The 12,434-nt window shown below is 41.9% G+C and overlaps 4 non-coding genes across 4 annotated transcripts; 2 read left to right on the forward strand and 2 right to left on the reverse strand.

The window, feature by feature from the left end:
* Positions 1 to 8,488: 8,488 nt before the first annotated feature.
* LOC140285905 (U5 spliceosomal RNA) lies at positions 8,489 to 8,602 on the forward strand. Its single transcript, XR_011910844.1, has one exon. It is a non-coding gene; the product is annotated as a U5 spliceosomal RNA (small nuclear RNA).
* Positions 8,603 to 8,910: 308 nt separating this feature from the next.
* On the forward strand, positions 8,911 to 9,093 carry LOC140285886 (U2 spliceosomal RNA). Its single transcript, XR_011910827.1, has one exon. It is a non-coding gene; the product is annotated as a U2 spliceosomal RNA (small nuclear RNA).
* A 2,655-nt stretch (positions 9,094 to 11,748) lies between these two features.
* Positions 11,749 to 11,939, reverse strand: LOC140285875 (U2 spliceosomal RNA). The gene has a single exon (XR_011910816.1). It is a non-coding gene; the product is annotated as a U2 spliceosomal RNA (small nuclear RNA).
* A 316-nt stretch (positions 11,940 to 12,255) lies between these two features.
* LOC140285915 (U5 spliceosomal RNA) lies at positions 12,256 to 12,369 on the reverse strand. The gene has a single exon (XR_011910853.1). It is a non-coding gene; the product is annotated as a U5 spliceosomal RNA (small nuclear RNA).
* Between the last annotated feature and the right edge of the window lie 65 nt (positions 12,370 to 12,434).

The following is a 12,434-nucleotide window of genomic DNA, read 5'->3' on the forward strand; positions in this document are numbered from 1 at the left end:
ATGCCCGACTATACACCATAAAAAGTGGGAGCGGAGGTGTTCCGCTGTAAGATGGTGTGAATGTCCGACCATAGTTGGTAAAAAGCGGGTAATAAAAGGTTAAAATACCCGACTGTACAAAATCAATAGCGGGAGCGGAGTTGTTCGGCTACAAGAAGGTGTGAAAGTCCGACCATGGTTTGTAAAAAGCAGTTAAGAAAAGGTTCGAATATCCAACCAAACGTAATCAAAAGCGGGAGCAGAGCTGTTCGACTGCAAGTAGGTGTGAATGTCCAGCCATAATTACTCACAAACGGGGGAAGAAAAGGTAGTATTGCCAGACCATACATGATCAAAACAGGGAGCGGAGGTTCAGCTGCAAGGTGTGAATGTCTGACTATAGTTTGTAAAAAGCGGGTAAGACAAGGTGCGAATGCCCGACAATGTATGATCAAAAGAGAGAGCGGAGGTGTTCGGCTGCAAGGTCTGAATGTCCAACCATAATTTGTAAAAACCGGTTAAGAAAAGGCTTGAAAGCCCGACTATACATCATCAAAAGCGGGAGCGGAGGTGTTCAGCTGCAAGAAGGTGTGAATGTTCGACTAAAGTTTGTAAAAAGCTGGTAAGACAAGGAGCGATGTCCCGACATTGTATGATCAAAAGTGGGAGCGGAGGTGTCCAGCTGTGAGTAGGTGTGAATGTCCGACCATAATTGCTGAAAAATGTGTTAGAAAAGGTAAGAATACTGAACCATACATCATCAAAAGCGGTAGAGGTGGTGTTCGGCTGCAAGAAGGTGTGAAAGTCCGACAATGGTTTGTAAAAAGCGGGTAATAAAAGGTTCGAATGCCCGAATATACATCATCAAAAGCGGAAGCGGAGGTGTTCGGATGCAAGAAGGTGTGAACGTCCGACCAAAGTTTGTAAAAAGCAGTGAAAAGCGAGAAAAAGCTTTTCGTGAGTTCTGCATGATTTGGGATTTTGCTTATAAAATGCATTACTTCACTCAAACTATGTTAAAACTGATTTGTCCTTCATATTTACCATGTCTACAAAGATTTAAACAAAAAAACAACGTTGTACTTTGCAGTAAAAGAAAGAGCAAATCTAAAGTTTCAGGAATCCGAGTATAAGCCTGCTTTCATGAGTTCTGCACGATTTCGGATTTTGCTATAAAATGAATTGCTTTGCTCAAACCAAGTTAAAACTGCTTTGTCCTTCCATATTCATCAATGTCTAGATCGACTTCAACAAAGAAAAACATTGGACTTTGAAGAAGTTGAAATCCATCTACATATTGATAAATATGTAGGACAAAGCAGTTCCCACTTGCCCATAAGAAAATAAGCTTATTCTCGGATTCCTGATCAGTTCAGGCAACTTCAGTTTTGCTCTTTCATCTACTGCAAAATACAATGTTTTTCTTTGTTGAAGTCGATCTAGACATTGATAAATATGAATGAAAAAGCAGTTTTAACTTGATTTGAGTGAATGAATTCATTTTATACATAAAATCCGAAATCGTGCAGAACTCATGAAAATAAGCTTATTCTCGGATTCCTAAAACTTTTGATTGGCTCTTTCTTTTACTGCAAAGTACAACGTTGTTTTTTTTGTTTAAATCTATCGAGACATTGATAAATATGAAGGTAAAAGCCGTTTTAACATAGTTTGAGTGAAGGAATTGATTTTATAGATAAAATCCCAAATCATGCAGAACTCCTCAAAAGGGGCGTATGGCTTAATCACAAGTGTGGCTCTTTCTCATTCAGAGTAGTATGAGGAAGTTTATGCTTGAAATATATGTAGAAATGGGTACATATGAAGGACAAAGCAGTGTTAACTTAGTTTGAGTGAAGGAATTCATTTTATACATAAAATCCCAAATCATGCAGAACGTATGAAAAGAAGCTTATTCTCGGATTCCTGATCCTTCAGTTTTGCTCTTTCTTCTACTGCAAAATACAATGTTGTTCTTTGTTGAAGTCGATCTAGACATTGATAAATATGAAGGAAAAAGCAGTTTTTAACTTGGTTTGAGTGAATGAATTCATTTTATACATAAAATCCGAAATCGTGCAGAACTCATGAAAATAAGCTTATTCTCGGATTCCTAAAACTTTTGATTTGCTCTTTCTTTTATTGCAAAGTAAAACGTTGTTTTTTTGTTTAAATCTATCGAGACATTGATAAATATGAAGGTAAAAGCCGTTTTAACATAGTTTGAGTGAAGGAATTAATTTTATAGATAAAATCCCAAACCATGCAGAACTCCTCAAAAGGGTCGTATGGCTTAATCACAAGTTTGGCTCTTTCTCATTCAGGGTAGTATGAGAAAGTTTATGCTTGAAATATATGTAGAAATGGGTACATATGAAGGACAAAGCAGTGTTAACTTAGTTTGCGTGAAGGAATTCATTTTATACATAAAATCCGAAATCGTGCAGAACTCATGAAAATAAGCTTATTCTCGGATTCCTAAAACTTTTGATTTGCACTTTCTTTTACTGCAAAGTACAACGTTGTTTTTTGTTGAAATCTATCAAGACATTGATAAATACGAGCCGAAACTCTGCTGCCGCTTTTGATAATTTATGGTTGGGCATTCTTACCTTTTCTTACCCGCTTTTTACAAATTATGATCTTACATTCACACCTACTTGCAGTCGAACACCTTCTCATCCACTTATGATCATGTGCGGTTGGGCTTTCGCACCTTTTCTTACCCATTTTTCAGTAATTATGGGTGGACATTCAGACCTTCTTGCAGCCGAAAACCTCCGCTCCTCTTTTGATCATACATTGTCGGGCATTCACACCTTGTCTTACCCGCTTTTTACAAACTTTAGTCGGACATTCAAACCTTCTTGCAGCTGAACCACCTCCGCTCCCTGTTTTGATCATATATGGTCTGGCAATAGTACCTTTTCTTACCCGTTTGTGAGTAATTATGGCTGGACATTCACACCTACTTGCAGCCGAACACAACCTCTCCCGCTTTTGATGATATATGGTCCGGCATTCTTACCTTTTCTAACACATTTTTCAGCAATTATGGTCGGACATTCACACCTACTCACAGACGAACACCTCCGCTCCCACATTTGATAGTGTATAGTTTGGCATTCTCACCCTTTCTCATCAGCTTTTTGCAAATTATGATCTGATATTCACACCTACTTGCAGTCGAACAGCTCTGCTCCCGCTTTTGATTATGTTTGGTTGGATATTCGAACATTTTCTTAACTGCTTTTTACAAACTTTGGTCGGACGTTCACACCGTCTTGCAGCCGAACACCTCCGCTTCCGCTTTTGATGGTATATAGTCGGGCATTCGAGCCTTTTCTTACCCGCCTATTACTTACTATGGTTGGACATTCAAACCTTCTTGTAGCCGAACACATCCGCTCCTGCTTTTGATGATGTATGTTTTGGCATTCGCACCTTTTCTTACCCATTTTTCAGTAATTTTTGGTCGGACATTCAGACCTTCTTGCACCTGAACACCTCTGCTCCCGCTTTTGATGGTGTATAGTCGGGCTTTCGAGCCTTTTCTTCCCCGATTTTTACAAATTGTGGTTGGACATTCAGACCTTGCAGCCGAAAACCTCCGCTCCCTCTTTTGATCATACATTGTCGGGCATTCGCCCCTTGTCTTACACGGTTTTTACAAACTTTAGTCAGACATTCACACCTTGCAGCTGAACCACCTCCATTCCCTGTTTTGATCATGTGTGGTCTGGAAATACTACCTTTTCTTCCCCCGTTTGTGAGTAATTATGGCTGGACATTCACACCTACTTGCAGCCGAAAAACCACCTCTCCCGCTTTTGATGATGTATTGTCCGGCATTCTAGTCTTTTCTATCACATTTTTCAGCAATTATGATCTGACATTCACACCTACTTGCAGTCGAACAGCTCTGCTCCCGCTTTTGATTATGTTCGGTTGGATATTCAAACCTTTTCTTAACTGCTTTTTACAAACTTTGGTCGGACGTTCACACCTTCTTGCAGCCGAACACCTCCGCTTCTGCTTTTGATGGTATATATTCGGGTATTCGAACCTTCTCTTACCCGCTTTTTACAAACCATGGTTGGACTTTCATACCTTCTTGTAGCTGAACAACTCCACTCCTGCTTTTGATGATTTATGGTTGGACATTCGCATCTTTTCCTACCCATTTTTCAGTAATTATGGGTGGATATTCACACCTTCTTGCAGCTGAACACCTCCTCTCCCGCTAATGATCATGTAAGGTTTGATATTCGAAAATTTTCTTTCATGTTTTAAAGCAATTATTAATGGACATTCACACCTACTTGCAGCCGAACACCACCTCTCCCGCTTTTGGTGATGTATGGACTGGCATTCTTACCTTTTCTAACACATTTTTCAGCAATTATGGTTGGAGAATCACACCTACTCACAGCCGAACAACTCCACTACCGCATTTGATGGTGTATAGTCGGGATTTCTCACCCTTTCTCATCAGCTTTTTGCAAATTATTCTCTGACATTCACACCTAGTTGCAGTCGAACAGCTCTGCTCCCGCTTTTGATTATGTTTGGTTAGATATTCGAACCTTTTCTTAACTGCTTTTTCACAAACTTTGGTTGGACGTTCACACCTTCTTGCAGCCGAACACCTACGCTTCCGGTTTTGATAGTGAATATTCGGGCATACGAACCTTTTCTTACCCGCTTTTTACAAACCATGGTCGGACTTTCACACCTTCTCTTAGCTGAACAACTCCGCTCCCTCTTTTGATTGTGTACAGTCGGGTATTTTAACCTTTTCTTACCCGCTTTTTACCAACTATGATCGGACATTCACACCGTCTTACAGCGGAACACCTCCGCTACCTCTTTTGATGGTGTATGTTCGGGCATTCGAACCTTTTCTTACCCGCTTTTTAAAACCAGGGTCGGACTTTCACACCTTTTAGTAGCCGAACAACTCCGCTCCCGCTATTGATTGTGTACAGTCGGGTATTTTAACCTTTTCTTACCCGCTTTTTACCAACTATGATCGGACATTCACACCTTCTTACAGCGGAACACCTCCGCTCCCTCTTTTGATGGTGTATGTTTGGGCATTCGAACCTTTTCTTACCCGCTTTTTACAAACTATGGTCGGACATTCAAACCTTCTTGTAGCCGAACACATCCACTCGTGCATTTGATGATGTATGGTTGGGAATTCGCACCTTTTCTTACCCATTTTTCAGTAATTATGGGTGGACATTCACACCTTCTTGCAGCTGAACACCTCCTCTCCCGCTTATTATCATGTGCGGTTTGATATTCGAAAATTCTCTTTCATGTTTTCTAGCAATTATTGATGGACATTCAGACCTTCTTGCAGCTGAACACCTCCGCTGCAGCTTTTGATGGTGTATAGTCGGGCTTTCGAGCCTTTTCTTCCCCGGTTTTTACAAATTATGGTTGGACATTCAGACCTTCTTTCATCCGAAAACATCCGCTCCCTCTTTTGATCTTACATTGTCGGGCATTCGCACCTTTTCTTACCCGCTTTTTACAAACCTTAGTCGGACATTAACACCTTCTTGCAGCTTAACCACCTCCGCTCCCTGTTTTGATCATGTATGGTCTGGCAATACTACCTTTTCTTACCCATTTGTGAGTAATTATGGCTGGACATTCACACCTACTTGCAGCCGAACACCACCTCTCCCGCTTTTGATGATGTATGGACCGGCATTCTTACCTTTTCTAACACATTTTTCAGCAATTATGGTTGGAGATTCACACCTACTCACAGCCGAACACCTCCGCTCCCGCATTTGATGGTGTATATTCGGGCATACGAACCTGTTCTTACCCGCTTTTTACAAACCATGGTCGGACTTTCACACCTTCTTGTAGCTGAACAACTCCGCTCCCTCTTTTGATTGTGTACAGTCGGGCATACAAACCTGTTCTTACCCGCTTTTTACAAACTATGGTCGGACATTCAAACCTTCTTGTAGCCGAACACATCCACTCCTGCTTTTGATGATGTATGGTTGGGCATTCGCACCTTTTCTTACCCATTTTTCAGTAATTATGGGTGGATATTCACACCTTCTTGCAGCGGAACACCTCCTCTCCCGCTTATGATTATGTGCGGTTTGATATTCGAAAATTTTCTTTCATGTTTTATAGCAATTATTGATGGACATTCATACCTTCTTGAAGCCGAACACATCCACTCCTGCTTTTGATGATGTATGGTTGGGCATTCGAACCTACTTGTTGCCCGTTTTTCATTAATTATGGGTGGACATTCACACCTTGTCGCAGCCAAACACCTCCGCTCCCTGTTTTGATCATGTATGTTTTGACATTCGCACCTTTTCTCACCTGCTTTTTACTATTGTCGGCCAATCACAGCTTCCTCTCCACCATACTTGTATGGTAGGAAATTCTCACCCACTCTCATCTGAAGACCTCTCCTCCCGCTTTTGTTAATATTTAGTCAGGCATTCGAACCTTTTCTTACCCACTTTTTACAAATTATGGTCGAACATTCACACCTACTTGCAGCTGAATACTTCCGCTCCACCTTTTAGTGATGTATGGTTGGCATTTGCACCTTTTGTTACCCTCTTTTTATACGTATTGCTGAAGATTAAGTTGTTCTTTCTCAAACTACAATTTTTTTTTAATTGTTGAAACTTGATTTGAAGTGGATAAATAAGGAGGACAAACAGTTTTAAGTCACGCTGATAGAAGAAATTAATTTTATAGCAAAATCTGTACTTCGTCATATGTCGAGAGATGCTTATTGCTGAAGAAGTTCTTTCTCATTCTACAAAGTACAACGTTGTTTATCGTTGAAACTTGATTAGACATGAATAAATATGAAGGACAAAGCAGTCTTAACTTGGTTTGAGTTAATTAATTCGTTTTATAGGAGAATCCGAATTCGTGCTTATTTTCGGATTCCTGAAGAATGAGTCTGGTTCTTTCTCATAATACAAAGTTTGTTGTTTATTGTTGAAACTTCATCAGAAGTGAAGAAATAAATGAATGCCTATCAACAAATGTGGGATCTAAACTCTACTGTTTCCTCTTAAATAATTTCTTTTCTCAATTCAGAAATGTGTGTGTGTAAGTCACAACACCCGTGACACCAAAACGGTTTTCTTTTCTCTCTTTTCTCTTCACTCTGCACTATGAGCACACACACCAAATCAGAAAGGCTTTTTTCTCTCTTTTCTACATTATGGACTGTGGGGACACAAAACCGCTCTCTCTTTTTTTTTTGATTGTGTGCCAGGGCGTTGTCTCACGTATGAGATTATGCTTAAGATACGAATGGGTTTATCAGTCACATCAGAATCCATACATACTGATCCTCCCGTAATAAAATGGTCGGATCTTATCAAACACACTTTGTTTCTTGTGACAATCAAGTCAGCGAAACAGCGTATACACGTCAAGAAACTGAATCAAGTTTGCCACAAGAACTCATAAGTTTGGCAGTATTGCTCTGCCGTCAGCAATCATACACCCATTTTATTTTCGTGAGACGTGCAGGCACCTGTTCATCTACTGTTCTATCACTATGAATTAGTTTATCTATTATCAATAAGGATACTTCTACAACTACTATCAAAGTATGTCCAGACTTCTTATGTTGTCAGTTGCTATATATGAATAAGTGGGTAGCTACTGACAAGCATTAAGCATGTCACACAGCCCAAACATATAACATTTCAGGACACACCACACAGTTAACAACCACAGTGAAGTGTCAAAGCCCAAACATTCAACAGGACACTTACACAACACATTCAAATCAAACAGTCAGACAACATACAAGAACATATACCCCAGCCGCCATTGCTCCCTGCCTATTTTCCTACAGCTCACTATGTGTGCGCACACCTTTAATCACAAACTCTTCAACTTATACTCTTTTACCAAAGCTGCTACAGCTCGATTGGCCGAATACCCTTAGATCCTATTTCGGTGAATTTGACATCTGCCTTACATGTAACAGATTAGCGGTTTAGCAGTTTTAATTTAGTTTGAGTGAAGGAATTCATTTTATAGCAAAATCCGAAATCGTGAAGAACTCATGAAAGTAAGCTTATTCTCGGATTCCTGAAACTTTAGATTTGCTCTTTCTTTTACTGCAAAGTCATGGTAAGACATGGTAAATATGAAGGACAAAGCAGTTTTAACATAGTTTGAGTGAAGGAATTAATTTTATAGATAAAATCCCAAGAGTCTGCTGAGAAAAGAGAGTGAATGCGAAGTAGACTTTAACACGGCTCTGGGAGCGAGCCGAGTGTGGGCTAACCGGGAGAATTGCTTGAAAGAAACGCGACACCGAATGAGCGGTCAGAACAAAGCCTCAATACGGTTTTCCCGTGGTGTTTTTGTTGCTGCCTTGTCGATTGCACAGGGGCAAGCGTTTCAACCAAGCAACGCTCACCATGGGGAAGGTGGCTATGGCAACTAGCCTGATGCCCTGCTCCCGCAGTGACGGATAATCGTACTCTGGTTTCTCTTCATAACATACAAGTCTTTCGCCTTTTACTAAAGACTTTCGTGGAGAGCAGCACTAATGAGTTGTTTCTATTTTTGGCAGGCTTTACCTTTGCGGGTGAAGCCCTTTCTGTCTGTGCAAAAGAAATCTTGTTACTGTGCAGAGTGACTTCTCTGAGTAGAGTCGCCTTACTTGTTGCGATTGTGCCGATGTTCGAAGCTGGAGTGCAAAGTTGTTGCTTGAATGGTGCTTGCTGGAGCATGCGGGAGTGCAAAGTTATACTATTTAAAAGGGCTGAAGAGTGCTCAGTGCAGCGGGTGGGCGGAGGTGCAACGTGACACTCTGGCCACCTATGGCCATAAAAAGAACACTGCTACAAGTGCGCATTGTGCCAGCAAGGGCCCTCGGACCTGAAACAGTGGACAGTTATCGCTTCTCGGCCTTTTGGCTAAGATCAAGTGTAGTATCTGTTCTTATCAGTTTAATATGTCCTCTATACGAGGACTACATATTAAATGGATTTTAAGAATAGGAGTTGAAAAAGAAGCTTGCTCCGTTCACTCCAAGCATCGACCCAGTACTGCAGTGCCGCTGGGAACGGTGCGCTCTTCTCTGCTCTTGTGAAAAAGCAAACAGCGGTGCAGGATGGAAGTTTCAGGGAGCCCAAGATGAAACTTTCTTTTAATCTGCTGAGAAAAGAGAGTGAATGCGAAGTAGACTTTAACACAGCTCTGGGAGCGAGCCGAGTGCGGGCTAACCGGGAGAATTGCTTGAAAGAAACGCGACACCGAATGAGTGGTCAGAACAAAGCCTCAATACGGTGTTCCTGTGGTGTTTGTGGCTGCCTTGTCTTTTGCACAGAGTAAAAGACAAGGCAGCCATCGAATAGGGCCCGATTGTTCCTACTTGGTCAGCCGAGGAGCAAGGGGGGGGAGCAAGCGTCTCAACCAAGCAAATCTCACCAAGTAGGAACAATCGGGCCCTATTCGATGGCTGCAACACCTGAAAGAGATATTGATGCGAGACCCGATCAAAAGCTTTTTCAAAGTCTAAATTTAAGATGACAAGCCGGGTGTTTCTGTCTCTAGCGTAATCAATGATGTCTCGAATCAGTACGAGGCTGTCGGTGAGTTGTCTCTCTGAGATGGCACAAGCCTGGTCTGGGTGAATTACCTCCTCTAAAACAGAGGACATCCGTGTCGTTAAAACCTTGCTAAAAAGTTTACAGTCAAAGTTTAAAAGTGTGATGGGCCTCCAATTCTTTAGGTCAGTCTTATCATTTTTATCAGAAGTGAAGAAATAAATGAATGCCTATCAACAAATGTGGGATCTAAACTCTAGTGCTTCCTCTAAAATAATTTCCTTTCTCAATTTAGAAATGTGTGTGTGTAAGTCACAACACCCGTGACACCAAAACGGCTTTCTTTTCTCTACACTCTGCACTATGAGCACACACACCAAATCAGAAAGGCTTTTTTCTCTCTTTTCTACATTATGGACTGTGGGGACACAAAACCGCTCTCTCTTTTTTTTTTATCGTGTGCCAGGGCGTTGTCTGACGTATTAGATTGTGCTTAAGATACGAATGGGTTTATCAGTCACATCAGAATCCATACATACTGATCCTCCCGTAATAAAATGGTCGGATCTTATCAAACACACTTTGTTTCTTGTGACAATCAAGTCAGCGAAACAGCGTATACACGTCAAGACACTGAATCAAGTTTGCCACAAGAACTCATAAGTTTGGCAGTATTGCTCTGCCGTCAGCAATCATACATCCATTTTATTTTCGTGAGACATGTGCAGGCACCTGTTCATCTACTGTTCTATCACTATGAATTAGTTTATCTATTATCAATAAGGATACTTCTACAACTACTCTATCAAAGTATGTCCGGACTTCTTACGTTGTCAGTTGCTATATATGAATAAGTGGGTAGCTACTGACAAGCATTAAGCATGTCACACAGCCCAAACATATAACATTTCAGGACACACCACACAGTTAACAACCACAGTGAAGCGTGTCAAAGCCCAAACATGTAACATTCAACAGGACACTTACACAACACATTCAAATCAAACAGTCAGACAACATACAAGAACATATACCCCAGCCGGCATTGCTCCCTGCCTATTTTCCTACAGCTCACTACGTGTGCGCACACCTTTATTCACAAACTCTTCAACTTATACTCTTTTACCGAAGCTGCTACAGCTCGATTGGCCGAATACCGAATAATCCTAATTCGGTGAATTTGACATCTGCCTTACATGTAACAGATTAGCAGTTTAGCAGTTTTAATTTAGTTTGAGTGAAGGAATTCATTTTATAGCAAAATCCGAAATCGTGAAGAACTCATGAAAGTAAGCTTATTCTCGGATTCCTGAAACTTTAGATTTGCTATTTCTTTTACTGCAAAGTACAACGTTGGTTTTTTTGTTTAAATCTTTCAAGACATGGTAAATATGAAGGACAAAGCAGTTTTAACATAGTTTGAGTGAAGGAATTCATTTTATTGATAAAATCCCAAGAGTCTGCTGAGAAAAGAGAGTGAATGCGAAGTAGACTTTAACACGGCTCTGGGAGCGAGCCGAGTGCGGGCTAACCGGGAGAATTGCTTGAAAGAAACGCGACACCGAATGAGCGGTCAGAACAAAGCCTCAATACGGTTTTCCAGGGGTGTTCTGCCGAAAGCCAGGGACTAGACCTGTTCTAAGTTCTGTACTTTTTAAAAGGGAGCCAACACAGGACAGGAGGGCCTGATGTCCACCAGGCTCGGGGCCTGCAGCGACCATATTCTGGGAGCTACTGTACCCCCAGAAGGTACCCATCCCGCCCCACCCCACTCAACCCAACCCCACTCCGGAGGACCTCTACAAAAAACAAACAAACAACAACAAAAAACAAACAAACAAACCACCCGGTCACACCAGTCGCAGCAGCCCGGGCCTGAGACCCACCATCACCCAGGCCCCCCCAGGCCCCCCCTCAACAGGTGCGCTCTTGTGAAAAAGCAAACAGCGGCAGCAACAAAAACACAACGGGAACACCGTATTGAGGCTTTGTTCTGACCGCTCATTTGGTATGGCATTTCTTTCAAGCAATTCTCCCGGTTAGCCCGCACTCGGCTCGCTCCCAGAGCCGTGTTAAAGTCTACTTCGCATTCACTCTCTTTTCTCAGCAGACTAAAAGAAAGTTTCATCTTGGGCTCCCTGAAACTTGCATCCTGCACCGCTGTTTGCTTTTTCACAAGAGTAGAGAAGAGCGCACCGTTCCCAGCGGCACTGCAGTACGGGGTCAATAGTTGGAGTAAACGGAGCAAGCTAATTTTTCAACTCCTATTGCTAAAAATCCATTTAATATGTAGTCCTCGTATAGAGGACATATCAGATATTAAACTGATAAGAACAGATACTACACTTGATCTTAGCCAAAAGGCCGAGAAGCGACAACTGTCCACTGGTTCACGTCCGAGGGCCCTTCCTGGCACAATGCGCACTTGTCCGCTAACACCCCTGTTCTTTTTATGGCCATAGGTGGCCAGAGTGTCACTTTGCACCTCCGCCCACCTGCTGCACTGAGCACTCTTCAGCCCTTTTAAATGGTATAACTTTGCACTCCCGCATGCTCCAGCAAGCACCATTCAAGCAACAACTTTGCACTCCAGCTTCGAACATCGGCACAGTCGCAACAAGTAAGGCGACTCTACTCAGAGAAGTCACTCTGCACAGTAACAAGATTTCTTTTGCACAGACAGAAAGGGCTTCACCCGCAAAGGTAAAGCCTGCCAAAAATACAAACAACTCATTAGTGCTGCTCTCCACAAAAGTCTTTAGTAAAAGGCGAAAGACTTGTACGTTATGAAGAGAAACCAGAGTACGATTATCCGTCACTGCGGGAGCAGGGCATCAGGCTAGTTGGCATAGCCACCTTCCCCATGGTGAG

The sequence above is a fragment of the Leuresthes tenuis genome, unplaced genomic scaffold (genome assembly GCF_036924035.1).
Source record: "Leuresthes tenuis unplaced genomic scaffold, fLeuTen1.0.hap1 SCAF_63, whole genome shotgun sequence".
Taxonomy (NCBI): Eukaryota; Metazoa; Chordata; class Actinopteri; order Atheriniformes; family Atherinopsidae; genus Leuresthes; species Leuresthes tenuis.